The following is a 15,387-nucleotide window of genomic DNA, read 5'->3' on the forward strand; positions in this document are numbered from 1 at the left end:
AACACATTATAGAAATGTAGTGGAGAAGAAACTTTATACTAGAAAGAACAGATACTTAAAGGTGGCCTATTATGGTTCCTTGAACAAGTTAGGATAGGTCCATAGTTATACAAAACATGTCCATCACATTTTTTTCTGCTAAATTATTCTTAGATAATGAGATTTTAATCTCCTCTGCTCTGCATATTTTGAGAATGAACTGTTTTAGGACCTCTTGTCACTTTAAAACCAAATAAGCAGCAGCTCAACGTACACTTAAATATGTCCGCTAACAGATGTGCAATTATACAACTATAGATCTTTGAAAGGTAAAAGTGGAGCCTCCTGCACAACCTACAATAATGCAGTAAGTGGTTTCTGAATGGTAAATCAACAACTATACACTTGTCTTTTTCAGTAGCCGTTGTACAGCGGAAAAAGCAGCTGAGCCAAAGTGCTGGAGCTGAGCTTCGGTTGCTAGGTAACGGGCAGATCTCCGCTGTGGTTACCGCTTACTTTCCAGACACCAAAAGTTATCAGTTTATTGCCAAAAGACAGCATGACAAACAAAACGCAAGGTATTTATTACCCTGTGAGTTCTGGTAGTTGTATTTTAAATACATGTGGGAGAATAAATAATCACAAGACATAAAACCCAACCCAAAACTCAGATTAAATCCTTTACATACAGTACAGACCAAAAGTTTGGACACACCTTTTCATTGAATTCAATTAGAAAGTGTGTCCAAACTTTTGGTCTGTACTGTAATTCTGGAATGCTGCTTGCGTTGCTAGGTAACAGGGCTGCGCTCGGAATGCAATTCAGGAATGTTACATTCAGGAAGTTTTCGAAACCGCTTACAAAACATTAACTTATTGCCGAAAACCGGCTAGTTGGGTTTGTTTAAACTCCTGTGCTGTTTTTAGAAGCAATAGAAATCCAAATGGAAAAATGTTAATTTTGCCCAAAATTGAAAGTATCCAGAGTTTGGTCTGTTTAAGTACATCCCCACCACAGCAGTTTAGGATTAATGAGCAGAGTTAATCCTTAAAACGAACTCTTCCTCGCTGCTCTCACAAAAACAGTAGCTCCATTGTGTAAAAAGTCCTTCACAGGTTATTGGAGATGACTCCTTCTCCTCCATCTGCCAGATATTGATGATCTAATTTGCAGCCGGATCCCTGCCACATGTAATTAGTCATCCGAACGCCTCAAACAGGAATCCATGCTGATGAAATCCGGTTGATTCTTTATGAGCTAAAAACCGGCACGGCTAAGAGGATGAGTAAGAACACTTCTGTAGTTATATTAGCTGATGATGGAGTCCCTAAGTGTAGGTTCAGGCCCGTGTTTCCTGGTATGCTCTGGTTTAAAGTTTTATGATTCTTCCCGTAAATCGCTGGAGTTCCCCCCACTGGAGTCGTGTAGCAGACCAGTCATGGGAACTGTGGTTAGATCTTAATTAGAGAGGCTGCGATGTGTCTGTGCCTCAGTGAACTCAACGGGATTAATAGCAAAGTGGTTTGGTGTGACTAAAGAATGATAATTGCAAGCCACTACCTGCTGGCTTTGAGAGCTGGAACCAATATTAAGAGTTTTGAGAGGAAAGATGAGAAAATACATAATAATCACTCAATTGTTCATAATCGCATCCGATCTCTTCCAGGAACGTATCGGATTTCCAGCTGTAAGTGCAGCTGTGTCTGTTCTCCAAAAACACTTTGGTCCTGATCCAGAAAGAAGACCCAGACAGTGAAACTAAGAAAAGTGTCCCGCAAACCCTGAAGCAAGCCAGCGAGTGCTGTAAAATAGCAACTTCATCTCATGTGGTGCCTTTTAAAGACTCACTTGCTGAGGTTAGCTAAACACAGCTGTGGCATTTCAGGACAAGCTAATGTGTACTTATCTCAACAATAAGCACAAAGGATTCTTTCATACGCTTTCTAGTTTATTTGCAACGTGGGAAGGATCATTTATTGTTGTTGTTTTATTACTGAAACAAACCTAAACCCATAAGAACCAACATTTCTAATTATGGTACCTAATAAATTATAATTTATTGGAGCTACAGTCCAATTCTGGGGATTAAAATATGGATTTTTATAGGTATTTTTATCTCATAATAAATGTCTTCAGTAAGGAATTGACACATAACCAGTGGCGTCCCCAAGTGGGGGGCTTAAGAGGGCCATGGCCCTTTTTGGAAAAAAAAAAAGAAAAAAAAAAGATTAACAAAAAAGGTCTCTCTCTATATATAAATATATGTATTGTACTGGCCTGTAAATGCTTTATTTATATATGCCAACAGCAATGTATGTTTTATTTCTGCTCAGAATTGACAATTCTTTCTAAATACATGCAGACACAAACAAATGACAAATACTTTTTAATTCACAGCTGCAGATGATGAAATAACTCATTGCTTTAACTGATTCATTTAAAGATAAAACAGATCTGAATCTGATTATAAATTATTACATGTGGTTAAATTAAATCAGCCAAATATTGGACTAATTTTTAATCAGTTATCTCGATAAGGTTACATCCTGTTCTGTTTTGTTTTTTAATTTTGTTTTGCAACAACCAACAATTTTTAAACAAATGAAACTATGTATTTGATTGGACAATCCCCAAGGGAGAATTTAACTTTACGAAATTCACCCAACTAAGCGTTTTGTAAAGCCAGCAGTGCAGCAGATCAATGTTTTCTTTGGTCCTACATTAATTTTAGCTTCGTCTCCCACCAGATGTTATTTATTTCACCAAATCCAAATGTCACAAACATCTGTGGTCTCTCAGAATCCAAAGGTATTTTCTCTGGCTGTAATTTACATAAATATACATGACTCTGGGTAGACTTTCACCAAAATGCACGCATAACGCCTCATTTAAATGTGGGCAAAACTGTGTGAGATGCTATTAGATTGTTGGCGCTGTTTTAGGAGCAGAACTGCCTTTATGGGAATTAGGAGGACATGCAAACTGTGGTTTACCCACATTTATAAGTGAAAATATACTCATGAAATTCCCCCAAAGTTTGCAGCTTGAAATTTTTCCCAGAAGCTAAACAGAAAATTAAAGCTTTCATACAACAAGAGCTCAACTCTCAACATTGTTTTTGAAATAAGCAAAAGCATGAGGAGTTATAGTGAAAATAAAAACATAAAACTAATATCTTAATAAGCAATTAACTTTATGAGCAGCTACAATTCTTCTAAGTAAAAGCAAAGTTTTATATTTTAAATTTGTGGTTTTGATTGTTTTTGTTTCAATATGCTGTCAAACTGTTGTTTCCCGGATGGCTTATTATTTTATTAACTTATTTCATGTCTATAATATAGTTGAAAAGTAGAAGAGTAAACAAAACAGGAAAATATCAGTGAATACTTGAGAACCCCCATTTGTTAAAACTTTTTCAATGTTTGACAGGATAATATGAGACAGAAAATCTCTGAAAACATCAGGCTCCTCCACCTCCACCCTGAGCTACTATTGCTATCTGAAAAAATGCTCCCGATCCAAAAACAACTAATCAGAGCCAGGAGGAGGGTCTTAGTGCTGTCAATCATCCTCATGTACGCTGCTCAGTTTGCTAATGGCAGAAAAATAGCTTACAGTTCCAGGAAAACTGTTTATCGGTGGCTGTGCTAATTAGCATTCATGGCAGGCTACGTTGTGGTGAACGATCTGTAGATTAGCAAAGAGCAAGAGGAGTGGGTGAGCATGAGAGTGATTGACAGCACTAAGACCCTCCTCCCAGCTCTGTCTCATTCAGACAATTTCATTACTACACCAACCTGAGTATAACTTCCACTATCTCCTGCTACCACAGTATGAAGGCAGAGATTTAATACTTCAAAACACAAAACCAAGTAGTTTGGTCTAGTTTCTAGTGAAAATATCTTAGTAGACTTGAAATAAAACAAAACTAATTTAAAACTAACTTTTCTGCAAGATAAGAGCTTCTTTTAAGTCAATAATTCTTAAAATTGTTTTTAGAAAGCACTAGTTCCACTGACACTATTTTACTAACAATATAGAAAAAATACTCTTTGGTTACCTAGCAACTCATTCACTCTGGTTACCTAGCAACAACCAGTTGAGTAACTCGTGCAGCAGCAGTTTAAGGTTTCACCACGGTGTCTCATAACTGCTTAAAGATAAAAAATAATGGCGTGGAGTGAAAACTGTGGATAAAACTGGAAAGGTTGTCACCATTTTGGCAGCATTTCAGATATCTAAAACAAAAAACTAATCAATAATTATCAATATCAACCAATATTAAATGCTTTTATCGTGATACGTTTTTCAGCCATATCGCCAACTATGGGATGAAATAAGATGTAGGTTTAAAAGTCACATTGAGTCCAACAAAGATCTAACAAACACAATATTTCAAAGATGCATCATCCTTCACCAAATCATGTTTTCTGTTAAAAACATTGGTTCTTTAATATTGTGCTCTGCTATCTTTTGAGCAAAAAATAGGTCCTAAAAACTTATCATCATGTCTTCTGAATCCTCATAGAAGACAGTATTGTCCTCTAAATATTTGTTCCAGTTCATCCTCTTCATTATGTGGTTTTCACAGAGACAAGTGCTACATTAATTAGGCGCTGATCTCATATTTTGATCAAAGATGAATGTGGCAATCAGTCGTCACCTGAGCAGACGTGCAGAGCCAAATATTTCCAAGCAGGTGTGGATCTGTCAGAAAGTTTAGCAGCAGATGGCAGGAAATTCCCCTGGAATGACAGCGGTTCAGTCCAAACCACAAGAGAAAGGCCTGTGGACCAGAACCAGCAGCATCAGCAGCAGCAGGGTGTCTGCGAAATTTCTCCTGCGACAGACTTAAACTGGTTTGATTAGCCTTGACTGCCTCTTCCCAATCTGTTTTTGGGTGGTATTCAATGAGAGGAAACCTTGTGAGAACGGACCGTGTTTTACATGTTCTGGATTATTATAACCGATGTACGGCGGATCCGTCAAGCAACACATTTCCACATGATTTCATAGCTGGTAGAGAATGATGAACACAAGACGGCGTCCAGGGAGAGCCTGAAATTTAAAGTCTGTTTCCCTTTGCAACATTAAATTATTAGCATCATAATGTATCCGACTGTGCTGCCTGAGTAAACAACTGAAAGTCATGATGTCACATTAAAGATGGCCTCTGTTCTGTCTCTGGCTTCCTCAGCCCTGCAAAACACAACGAACCCTGGAAAAATACTGATTTTAGGTTTGTCAGTGGTTTTCTATGGTTATAATGTTTTTGAGTTGGAATAAAAAAAATCATAGTGGCAGCCAGACCAGGCACAACCAAAAAAAAAAGAAATATAGCTGTATTCATTTAGTTTTGTATAATAGAATTTATATTAAATGTTTTAAGAAGGGGCCAGGGCCCCCACAAACCCCTCTCTTGGGGGCACCACTGATCAAATACTTTCAGAAACAGTTTAAAGAAATTGACTACATACAGATGGAGGATCAGTTCCGATCCAGTGCCACAAAAAGAGTGTTTACATCCTTCTGGATTTTTTTTTTGTTCCATCTAAATGATTCGGCTCATCAAACATTTTAATACACTGGAAAAACACCAAATCTTATCAAGTATTTTTGGTCTAGTTTTTAGTGCAATTTTCTTAGTACACTTGAAATAAGACAAAACTAACTTATGAGTAACTTTTCAGCAAGATACAGGAGCTTGTTTTAAGTCGGTAATTTGTTAATATTAATGAAAAGGTTCTAGTTCCATTGGCAGATTATTTCATTTATGACTAGACATTTTTTCCATGTCATGAGTGAAATAATCTGCCATTGAACCTCAAACTTTTTTTTGTCAATATTAATGAGTGATTTAATTAAAACAAGCTCCTCTGTGTTGCTGAAAGATTACTTGTAAGTTTGTCTTGTCTTATTTCAAGTGTTAGAAGGTGCTTGACCATAAATAAACAAACTAGAGTTAAAGAGAACTAACCAGGGGTGATATGAATGCATCCTTTAACTAGGCCACTCCAAACAACACTTTTAAGCAATTCAGAGCAATTGTTCTGTTGTATATCCCATGTTTTCCTGACATTAGAGTCACAATCTGATGGCTGAATGTTCTCCGGGATTTTCCGAGCTAAAGCAGGAATCCCTTTGGATGTACTGGATCCATTTACTGGGAATACCCAGAATCCACTGGCGGCACTGCATTTCCCTTCTGACCTGGAAACGCCTTAGAATCCCCTAAACTGAGCCATCCGACCCAATCTCAATGACAAGGACAGATGGAGAAATTTCAAGTTGTCTGCCAAAGATCACTCCAGGCAGACAACTACAGTGACTCTGACGGGGTCACATTTCAAATCTATCCAGGGGAAAGTGAGAGAAAACAATCAAATAAAGTCATTTAAAATAAGTAACATTGTAAAGGCACTCTTGTTTCAGGGTTTGCAGAAAGTATACAAGTTACAATTCCTGCTCTGAATCGATGTAAGCACACATATTTATCCAAATTTTGTTTCAGCCCAACCTCTTAAAATGTGCATTTTTCTCTGAGGTTCATATTAAACGTATAAGCGCTTTGCACCTCTGTTCTGCTGACTCTGCAAGGTGGCGTCATTAATCTTGACAGATTTTTATAATGTTTTACCTGCTATGTTTATTATGCTTGTATGTTAGTGTTAGGTTTCTCCCAGGAATAATATTTGAGAAGAAATCCCTCAACACCAGGTCTGGTCTTCTCATTACTGTATGTGTCCCAACATAAACTATAGGCAGAAAATAAGGTACTGCTACTGACCATTACCTCATATCTTTAAAATATTAACTTTAATTTAGTGGTAAACCTCTGGCTTGTTTTGACTTTATTAAATAATCTCCTTAATGTGATATTTTATGTCCAAATAAAACTCCTTAATGTGCCACCATACCAATGTCTACTTCATGACTTAATGGAAAATTTTGGAAAATTACATCTACTTTGTTGTTTTGTTCCACACATAGTGATATTTTCACATAAAGAAGCAAATATTTGCACTATAAATCAAAAATCCAAATAAGTTAATAAAATTAGAAAGATGGATCACTATTTATGGTAAAAAAAATGGATATTTGACAATTTAACGCAACAGAACAGCTATCACAACTGCATAATTTTACTTTTCCAACCTTCCTGTAATCTAGGTCTAGACGACATGGCTGAGAAATGTATCACGATATAAGCATTTCATATAAGTCGAAATCGATAATTATTTTAGTTTTTTTGTTTTAAATATCTGAAATACAACCACACTGGTGGTGTGACCTTTCCTGTTTTAGTCATAGTTTTCACTCCACAACGTTGTTTTTCATTCTTAAGGAATTATGAGGCACAAACCTTAAACTGCTGCTGCGAATGTTACTCACCAGGTTGTTGCTAGGTAGCTGCAGAGTGAGTGAGTTGCTAGGCAACAAAAGAGTGAGAGAGTCAGTAGATTCCACCAGCCTTTCTACACTAGCAGTGAGCGGTTGAGCAGCTAATGCCGTGCGGTTATGGGTCAGAGTTCAGTGAAATTATTCAATATTCTACCAGATGTATTATCTTTTGTTATTGATCATGTCTCTATTGCTATATATATTGTTATTGATTTATTAGCCAGCCCGACCATAACCTATAAAATTATTTTTAGCACTGAAGGAGCTGCCTCTGTTTCTGGTTGATACCATGTGATGATAATCTGCTGTATTCCCCGAATGTCTGGATTAAAAATTAAAGACGCATTTTTTTTTTCAAAGAAAACCTTCAGGCCTTAGTTTTGTGAATAAAATATCACAAAACTAAGTTTGTTGATGAACCAAACTTGAAGTTTTGAATCAAAAACCTTAATGTTTCTGCTGGGAAGCTGCAAAAACACAAAATCTTACCAAGTATTTTTGGTCTAGTTTCTACTGCAAATATCTTAGTAGACTTGAAATAAGAACAAAACTAACTTGCAAGTAACTTCAACGAGATAAATAGCTTGTGTTAAGTCAATAATACAATAAAATTGATGAACAAGTGCTATTTCCTCTGACAGATCATTTCATTTATAAAATGTGAAATGTCTTGTTATTAGTGAAATAATCTACCAGTTTAACTGGTTTAACTGTGTTTTTTAATCAATATTAAGGGAGCTGGCTTAGATCTTTTAAAATAAAGATATGGGATGGAAAATAGCCTGAACCAAAATATCTTTTTTATTTTTTATTTAAGTTTGAGGCTGAAAAGATGTTTTATATATCTACTGTACGATCACTATTGTTGAGAATATTATGACTTTGGGTGAGTTTATGAGCTTAGATGCCCTGAAACAACTGTAGCCTGTAATTAAAACAGACGGTGAAGGTTCTGCAGGACGATTTACAGTTTTATCCATTTAAACTATCATAATTCCAATAGTTATTCACATATTATTTATTGGATAAAGAACATGATGCTCTATGTTTTTAGGACTTAAATAAATAATTGGATTAATTGTGATTAATTAATTTATTGAAATAATTAATCACACAATTCACAATTATCAGAGTAATTGATAGAATAATCACTTACTAAAGTAATCGTTCGTTGGAGCCCCAATCCTTTTGATTATCTTTGATTAAATGTGACTGACCCTCAGCAAATGGTTTTTGTTTTTAATCATGCTGACCTACAAAATGCTGCCAGAGTTTTGGGATTATCTAAATTCTAATATCTTTATGTACTGACATATTCATACTGTCATTTATCTTCCTGACATGAAAAAAAAGAAAAAAGAAACAGGATAAAATCTGTGTCATTAATCTTACAATCTGAAATTCTGAGCTTTGAAGATTTAAACCAGATAAGGGTTTTTTCTGCTCATTTGTGTACATTTTTCATAAGATCATTTTAATGTTGGCTCTGATGCTTTCACACCAGCCATGATCAGTCCGCTTTATTTGAACTTTGCTTCGTTTGCATAAAAAGTCTGGTTCATTTGGGGCAACGAACACTTCAACCAAAACTCTCGGTTTGGTTGAAGTGATCTCTGACGCAGTTCGAATGCATATGTGAACGCTAAGTGGACTGAAGACCACTCCAAAAACAGAAAGAGATCCACAGCACGAGGCATTCTGGGTAAATACAACCAAATGCGGTAGCCTGTGAGGAGAAATGGACACAAAGGAGAAATCCTATAACGACAAAAAGCCGAACGGTACGCCATCTTTGTTTGCATTTGTGAAGAAGGAAGTTGTGCTCAGGTCTTCTTCAGAGCTTTTTGTGTCGTTTTCTTCACTTGTCCTTGCTGCAGCGCCACCACGGGCGAGGAGGGGAACAGGTTTTTTAAAGGGTTTGGATTTTTTTTTAAAAGTGAACTGCACTTTAACACTGCAACAAATGTTTAACACTAACAAATGTAGTTTTTTTGGCTCCCAATCAAACCGAGCCTACCAGACTACCAGGTGTGAAAACATGCTAAACTTAAAACATTTCAACTTACTGCACTTTTCAATCCAAGAATCAGTTTGATCTATTTGCCCTGATCAGCAGTTATTAAATTACCATTTTAAATCTACGTTTTAACATTAAAATAAAATACCCAAACGCATCCAAAATCGGTATTTTTACTGCGTTGCGCAAAAGAAAACAAGAGTTCCTGGACTTTCAGTGATTTACCAAGTAAAAACAATTTATAAAAACCCTGGCTTCCAGCTATAATGCACCCCAGAAACGATGTTGAAACCGTTACCTCTGACACTGGCAGCCGGTTGAATTACCCAGCTGTGTCACCCTTGGGTGTTGCAAAAGAGCCGGCACCCGTAGCCAGGAATAATATTTCTGCACCAAACCAAAACGAGCTCTGCCTATGGCCAATCGCTGTTAATATCCGTGAAATGTATGTAGGAACCGGGCAGCGAAGGAAAACATGCGACAAACCATTTCAACAGTGTGGTGTGGAAACAGAGTAACTGTCATAAAACATCCGTTGAAACCAGGAAGACAAGAACAATGTGACAAATTCAGACACCGCTCCAGGGTGTTTTTTAGTCCTGGTCACAAATATTTATATGAGCCAGCAAATCCTTTTTTTTTCTTCCAGGCAGTAATGAAAACCATATGATCAGAGTTGTTTCTCTGTGGCTTTGAAACCTTAATTAAATGCATTAGGTCATGCTGTGCTACGTAATGTAAACACAAGTAATAAAAGCAGCTTAGTAACAAAGCTGACAATAAATTAACTCTACTACAATAAAATCAATATTAGTATTCCGATTGGTGATATATATTCACCAATAAGAATACCAATAATTATTTGTTCTTCATTTACATGTTGCTTAAAGTGAAGTTAGGTCAAATATTAAGCTTTCTTATTGACATAATGTTTTATTTTCTCTGCCATGCCCTCTGCTCTTCTGTCATCTATTAGGACCTAACACAAGACGATTAAATTTCCCTCCCAAAAATCTTTTTTTAAATTAATCTCAGAAATTTCCTAGAAAAACTAATTTGAATAAAAATGTGAATATTCAGATTTTTTTTACTAGCACACTTTCCACTTTTGGAGCCATATTTTTCTAGAACAGGACTCTTTCGTGCTCTTTGATCCCTCCACTATTTTGTTACTGTATCAACTGGCTCTGCTTAAGGATGAGCAGTATCGCCCTCTGGCGGATGGAGGCCAAACTACAACACTGAAAAAAGTCTAAGTTAACATTATTAGCTAATCGATTGGAACTCATCTTAATCTAATAAACCATTAATTGACAATTAATCATAAGTCTATTAACAGTTTGCATCTCTGCAAATAATTTCTCAAAAATAATTACAGGACCAACAAGCAATTTGACAAATAAATTAGTGTGGCATTAAATGCAAGAAATTAATAAAAAGAAGAGACTTATTTAATAATTGATCAATTAATTAAGTATAAATATAGAATTCTTTTGTGATTAAGTTTTTAATTTACTTCTGTGTTTTTAATGCATATTTTTTTATTTAAACCGATAGTTTCCAGTCACTTTTATTTTTGGAATAGTATATATTGAAATGTTTTCTTGCACATTTTTCTATGAGCTGCCTTAACAGAATATTATACAGAATATATAATATATTTTGGTGTCTCAGCTCTGTGATTTTCATACTCAGGGTTTTCTGGTTGTACAAGTGGAAAAGAATTGTGTTTCTATGATAACTTTGAAGATTACTTGCCAACGCTACGTGTTCGTCCAGAAGAATTGAAGGCTTCAAGTCAGTGACTCCATGAAATGTGTAGGGCTTCCTTAAACAGAAAACTTTCTAAACTAATTTGAATAACTAAATTAACTAATATTAGGCCTATTATAACAAATGTTTTCTAGTTGATAAATTGTCCCACAAGTTATTGCCATAAACCATAATATTGTTGTTTTCAGACCATTTACAAGTAATATAATGGTAATAATGACATAATAATGCAAGAACACTTCCTCCAAGGTCAATAAACTTTAAATTCTAATGAACTCTTAACACTGGAGCTGGAAGACATTTCAAATATCCAAAATAAATAAACAAAACAATAGAATTAACAAATATAATGAGTTAACTCTCTGTAAATAAAACTGTCCTTCAAAGAAAAGGGCTGGTTGAGACAAAATCACCATTTTGAAAAGTTTTATCTCTAAGATAAGAGAGAAAGAAGAAAAACAATAAATCACACAAATGGAAATGATTAAGTTTGTTCTAAATTATTATGTAATACTTGATTTGTTGCTTATTGTGACAGGCTTTTATTGTGCTGTTAGGGCCAACTGGAATGGATCTGTGATTGGATTGAAATGTGTGTTTTTGTAAAGAGGACCTTTGTTGTAAATTGGCGCAACATAAATAAACTGAACTGAATTGAATAAGCTCTGTTACCTAAACAACAGCTGCTTCAAATGTACAAACATTGTGAATAAGACAAATAAAACATGACATTATGCCAACAAAAGCAGCTGAATACTAGCTTTTGTTAACTGTATAGTGGTAATATACATTTCTGATAGGTATATATTCTAATTTCTCTCTCATAAAACCATTAAATCAAATAGTATTCTCTCATTCTTAATAAATAAATGTTAAAATTCCAGATTTATGGTAAAATGTAAGCATTAATGGTGACCCCCTTGGTTCACTTATGCCTTGATCTGGCTTTATGTGTTTACTCCTGTTTTGTATTCTCACTGCAAACAGGAGTAAACATTAATTTGCAGATATAACGGTTAGAAAATACTCTGTTCCATCTGGTTTTGTTGATTTTTACTCGGTGCAGAGGAACCAAAACAAAGATAAGCCTAACAGACGGAAATAACTTTTTAGAAGTTTTTCCTCACAGAAAGGATAAAATGCTCCAGGGTTCTCAACAGGCACCGCTCAGCTCTGCTTCTGCTTTTTTTTTCCATGGTGTGAGTTGACTGCCTCCACCTCAGGAGACATTTCCTACAGCTGTATGGAGCATGCAGTAATGCAGAACCCCTCCTCCACCTGTTGCTGAACAAAGCATTTAGAACCAGATTTGATATTTTGCACCATAACTGTAGTTATTTGACAACTGCTGCTCTTTTTTTATTTTATTTTATTTTATTTTGCTAAAATCCATTTAATTAACATAAATGCTACAGATAACATTATTACAACGATAGTTATTTAAAATATAAAATTAAAATAAAAAATGATGGACAACTGACCGTCCTCTTCATGAAACTGTCTTTAGTCAGAGGCTTTTTCAAATATATTGTAACACAGACTGCTACAGGAGATCTTTCCTGTCCATAGTCATCACCATCTACAACTTTAATTAAATGACTTGCATATTACAATAACATTTAATTTCACTTTAGGGTCAATAAAGTATTTTTAATTGAAAGTTATTTTTAATGTTTTATGTGTAAACTGTTTGTCATCAAATATTTAATTATTTATGTGTTTGTCATAACCACTGATACGTAAATTTAAATATTAATTAAAGGCAGAGAGGTGGGTGCAGTACTCAAAAACTGTACTCAAGTGAGAGTAGTTATATCTCAACTTATTTTTAGTCAGATAAGAGAAAAAAGTATTTGTGCATCATGAAATATTTAAATATATACTATAATATAGCATTGAAAATGGATGGATGGATGAAATTACCTGTTAAAATTAACAATGTAAAGCTTACATCCACGTTTTTATGATGTTATTAAGCTCACATAAGCTTTTATCTCCACCTTTTTAGTGAATTAAATCAAATAAAAATATTACAAAAAAAGTTAAACTGTAACAAAAAAATCTACATAATACACACATTTTTCCACATTGAATTAACTGAGGTCTATAATATATAATATTAATGCCTGATGCTATCATTTACTTTTCCTTGACAGGTTGGTTATGTTTGCAGCACTCAGGTTGCCATGTCGCAACCCAGAGACACACTTAGCTGCTTACATTTGTAAAGCTTTGCATTAGAAAAACAATCCACTTCATCTGAAAAGCTTTTGTTATTCTCTTTTCCTGGCATGAAGCTGAAGTGAACATACAGAAGATCTGCCAATCCAAACAAATATTTCAGGTCGACACAAATCTTGGCTTGCTGCTGTTTCCCGCTCCAGCTGCGCACTTGACCAAACAATTTGAGCATCTGGAGAAATAATTGGCCAGTCGCTGGTATTGATCAACAACCCAATCAGCCTCTCACAGGCATAATAGCTGAATAGGACTTTGAAAAACACTGTAAATTTAGTTTATTACTGTTTTTATAGCCACATATTTAAGATAATATGAAGTAGATAATAAAATCAAATGTGATTCAACCCTGGCTGCACACACCTCTGTGGCACAGCATTGCAATCATAAACCATAATCCCTCTGCAAAAGCTCCATGCCAGTGATATCATGAGACTAATGAATAAAACAATCCTCCTCATCTGTTGGACCCTCAGTAAGCCAGATTTCCACCCCCTGCGCAGCACTTTTCATTCCAGCTACATTACATAAATCAGTGAGATGCAGAGGAGTGGAAAGGAAGAGTCCCATAAGTAATAAGAAGAGGGGGGAAAAATATCAGACCAAACCATTTGGGGATGATCTCACCATAGTGTAGCCTACAGCACCCACTCTATTAATTTCATTGCACAATCAAAACAAGATCTTGTGTAATTCATTGTATGGAAGTAAAGTCAGACCTGAAAAGTCATTTTCCAAACCCCACTGTGGAAGTATTTTCTTCCATCCCGGGAAGATTTCTTTTTTTCCCCTCATTAATCATAAAACAGACACTTTTCTGGACTTAATTTAGCTAAACGTTGCTTCATCTCTCACCTGGAGCCTATTGATAGATACAGAGGCATCCTGTTATAGTGTGTCACATAGAGACTGAGTCACTTTAACGCCATAAAAGTATTCTTCAAACATAACAGTGGATATAAAGCCTAAACATTGTGTGGGAAAGTCTCCCGCTGCATTATAACGCCGGTTCGGAGGCAGAAACAACAGGAAAACATTAAAAGATCTCCTCTTACCGAATCACGTCCAGGCATTCAGTGGTAGTAGAGGTCTCGTCCTCGCGCTGGCTGCACGCGGACTGTATACTGTCACTGCAGCGCGCTCACCTCGCGTGCTGCATCAGCTTTGTGGCGCGCGCGCACACGCACCCGACCCCCTCTCCTCTCCCCCTCAAAAACCCCAACTCACCCCCCGCCCACACTTGTTTCTACCAATAATAGAGCATCATTAAAGTAAACCAGCTGTGCGCAGGTATTACAACAACCCTTCATTGTCATTCATTAAAAGGCTCCATTCATTGTTCAAAATTTAGGTTTTAAAATAAAAATTAAAACAGCAGTTTAGGAAAAAAATAAGTTAAATAAAAATAGGTTACTGTTACGTTAATGTTTTAAACTCGTCATTAAGCAATAAAAACGGATCAAATCCCCATATGCGTTGGCGGTCCCGTATTTCCCTAGTTGGTATCCGTAACTAACTGTCATCACGGTTGCTATGGAGTTGTTATGACAACAATAAACAAGCCAGAAGCTTAGAATTACCTCTCGGCTCGTTTCTATCTAATTTCTAAACAATATAAGTACATTACAGCTTGTACTTATTTAGGATGTTAGCAGAGGTGGATAGAGTAAACAAAAAATGCTACTCAAGTAAATGTAGTATTACTTCAACACATTTTCAAATAAAAGTAAAAAGTAGCCGTTCAAGAACTCAAGTAAGATCCAAGATTTAGTAAAAAAAAAAAAAAAAAGCTACTCAAGTACTGAGTAACTGATCAAAAATCATAAATCATTTAATATTTAAAAATTACATAATCAGACAGACCAAAATATAAAGTTATGTGGAAATTTTGGTATTTTAAGAACTAAAATAATTTATATAAATTAGCAAAAGAAAAACATTTTTGAAATCAATTTCTTTTAATATAAAATTGATCAAA

At 35.4% G+C, this 15,387-nt stretch overlaps 1 protein-coding gene across 2 annotated transcripts in view; it reads right to left on the reverse strand.

The window, feature by feature from the left end:
- Nucleotides 1-15,107, reverse strand: part of LOC122840901 (zinc finger protein GLIS1) — a 40,617-nt gene extending 25,510 nt beyond the window's left edge. Inside the window, exon 1 of one of the 2 annotated variants that reach the window (XM_044133684.1) lies at nucleotides 14,465-15,107. The gene's annotated coding sequence lies outside the window, so the exon portion shown is untranslated. The remainder of the gene's footprint in view (nucleotides 1-14,464) is intronic. The other variant, XM_044133682.1, reaches the window with a different exon arrangement.
- Between the last annotated feature and the right edge of the window lie 280 nt (nucleotides 15,108-15,387).

Source organism: Gambusia affinis, linkage group LG12, assembly GCF_019740435.1.
Source record: "Gambusia affinis linkage group LG12, SWU_Gaff_1.0, whole genome shotgun sequence".
Classification (NCBI taxonomy): domain Eukaryota; kingdom Metazoa; phylum Chordata; class Actinopteri; order Cyprinodontiformes; family Poeciliidae; genus Gambusia; species Gambusia affinis.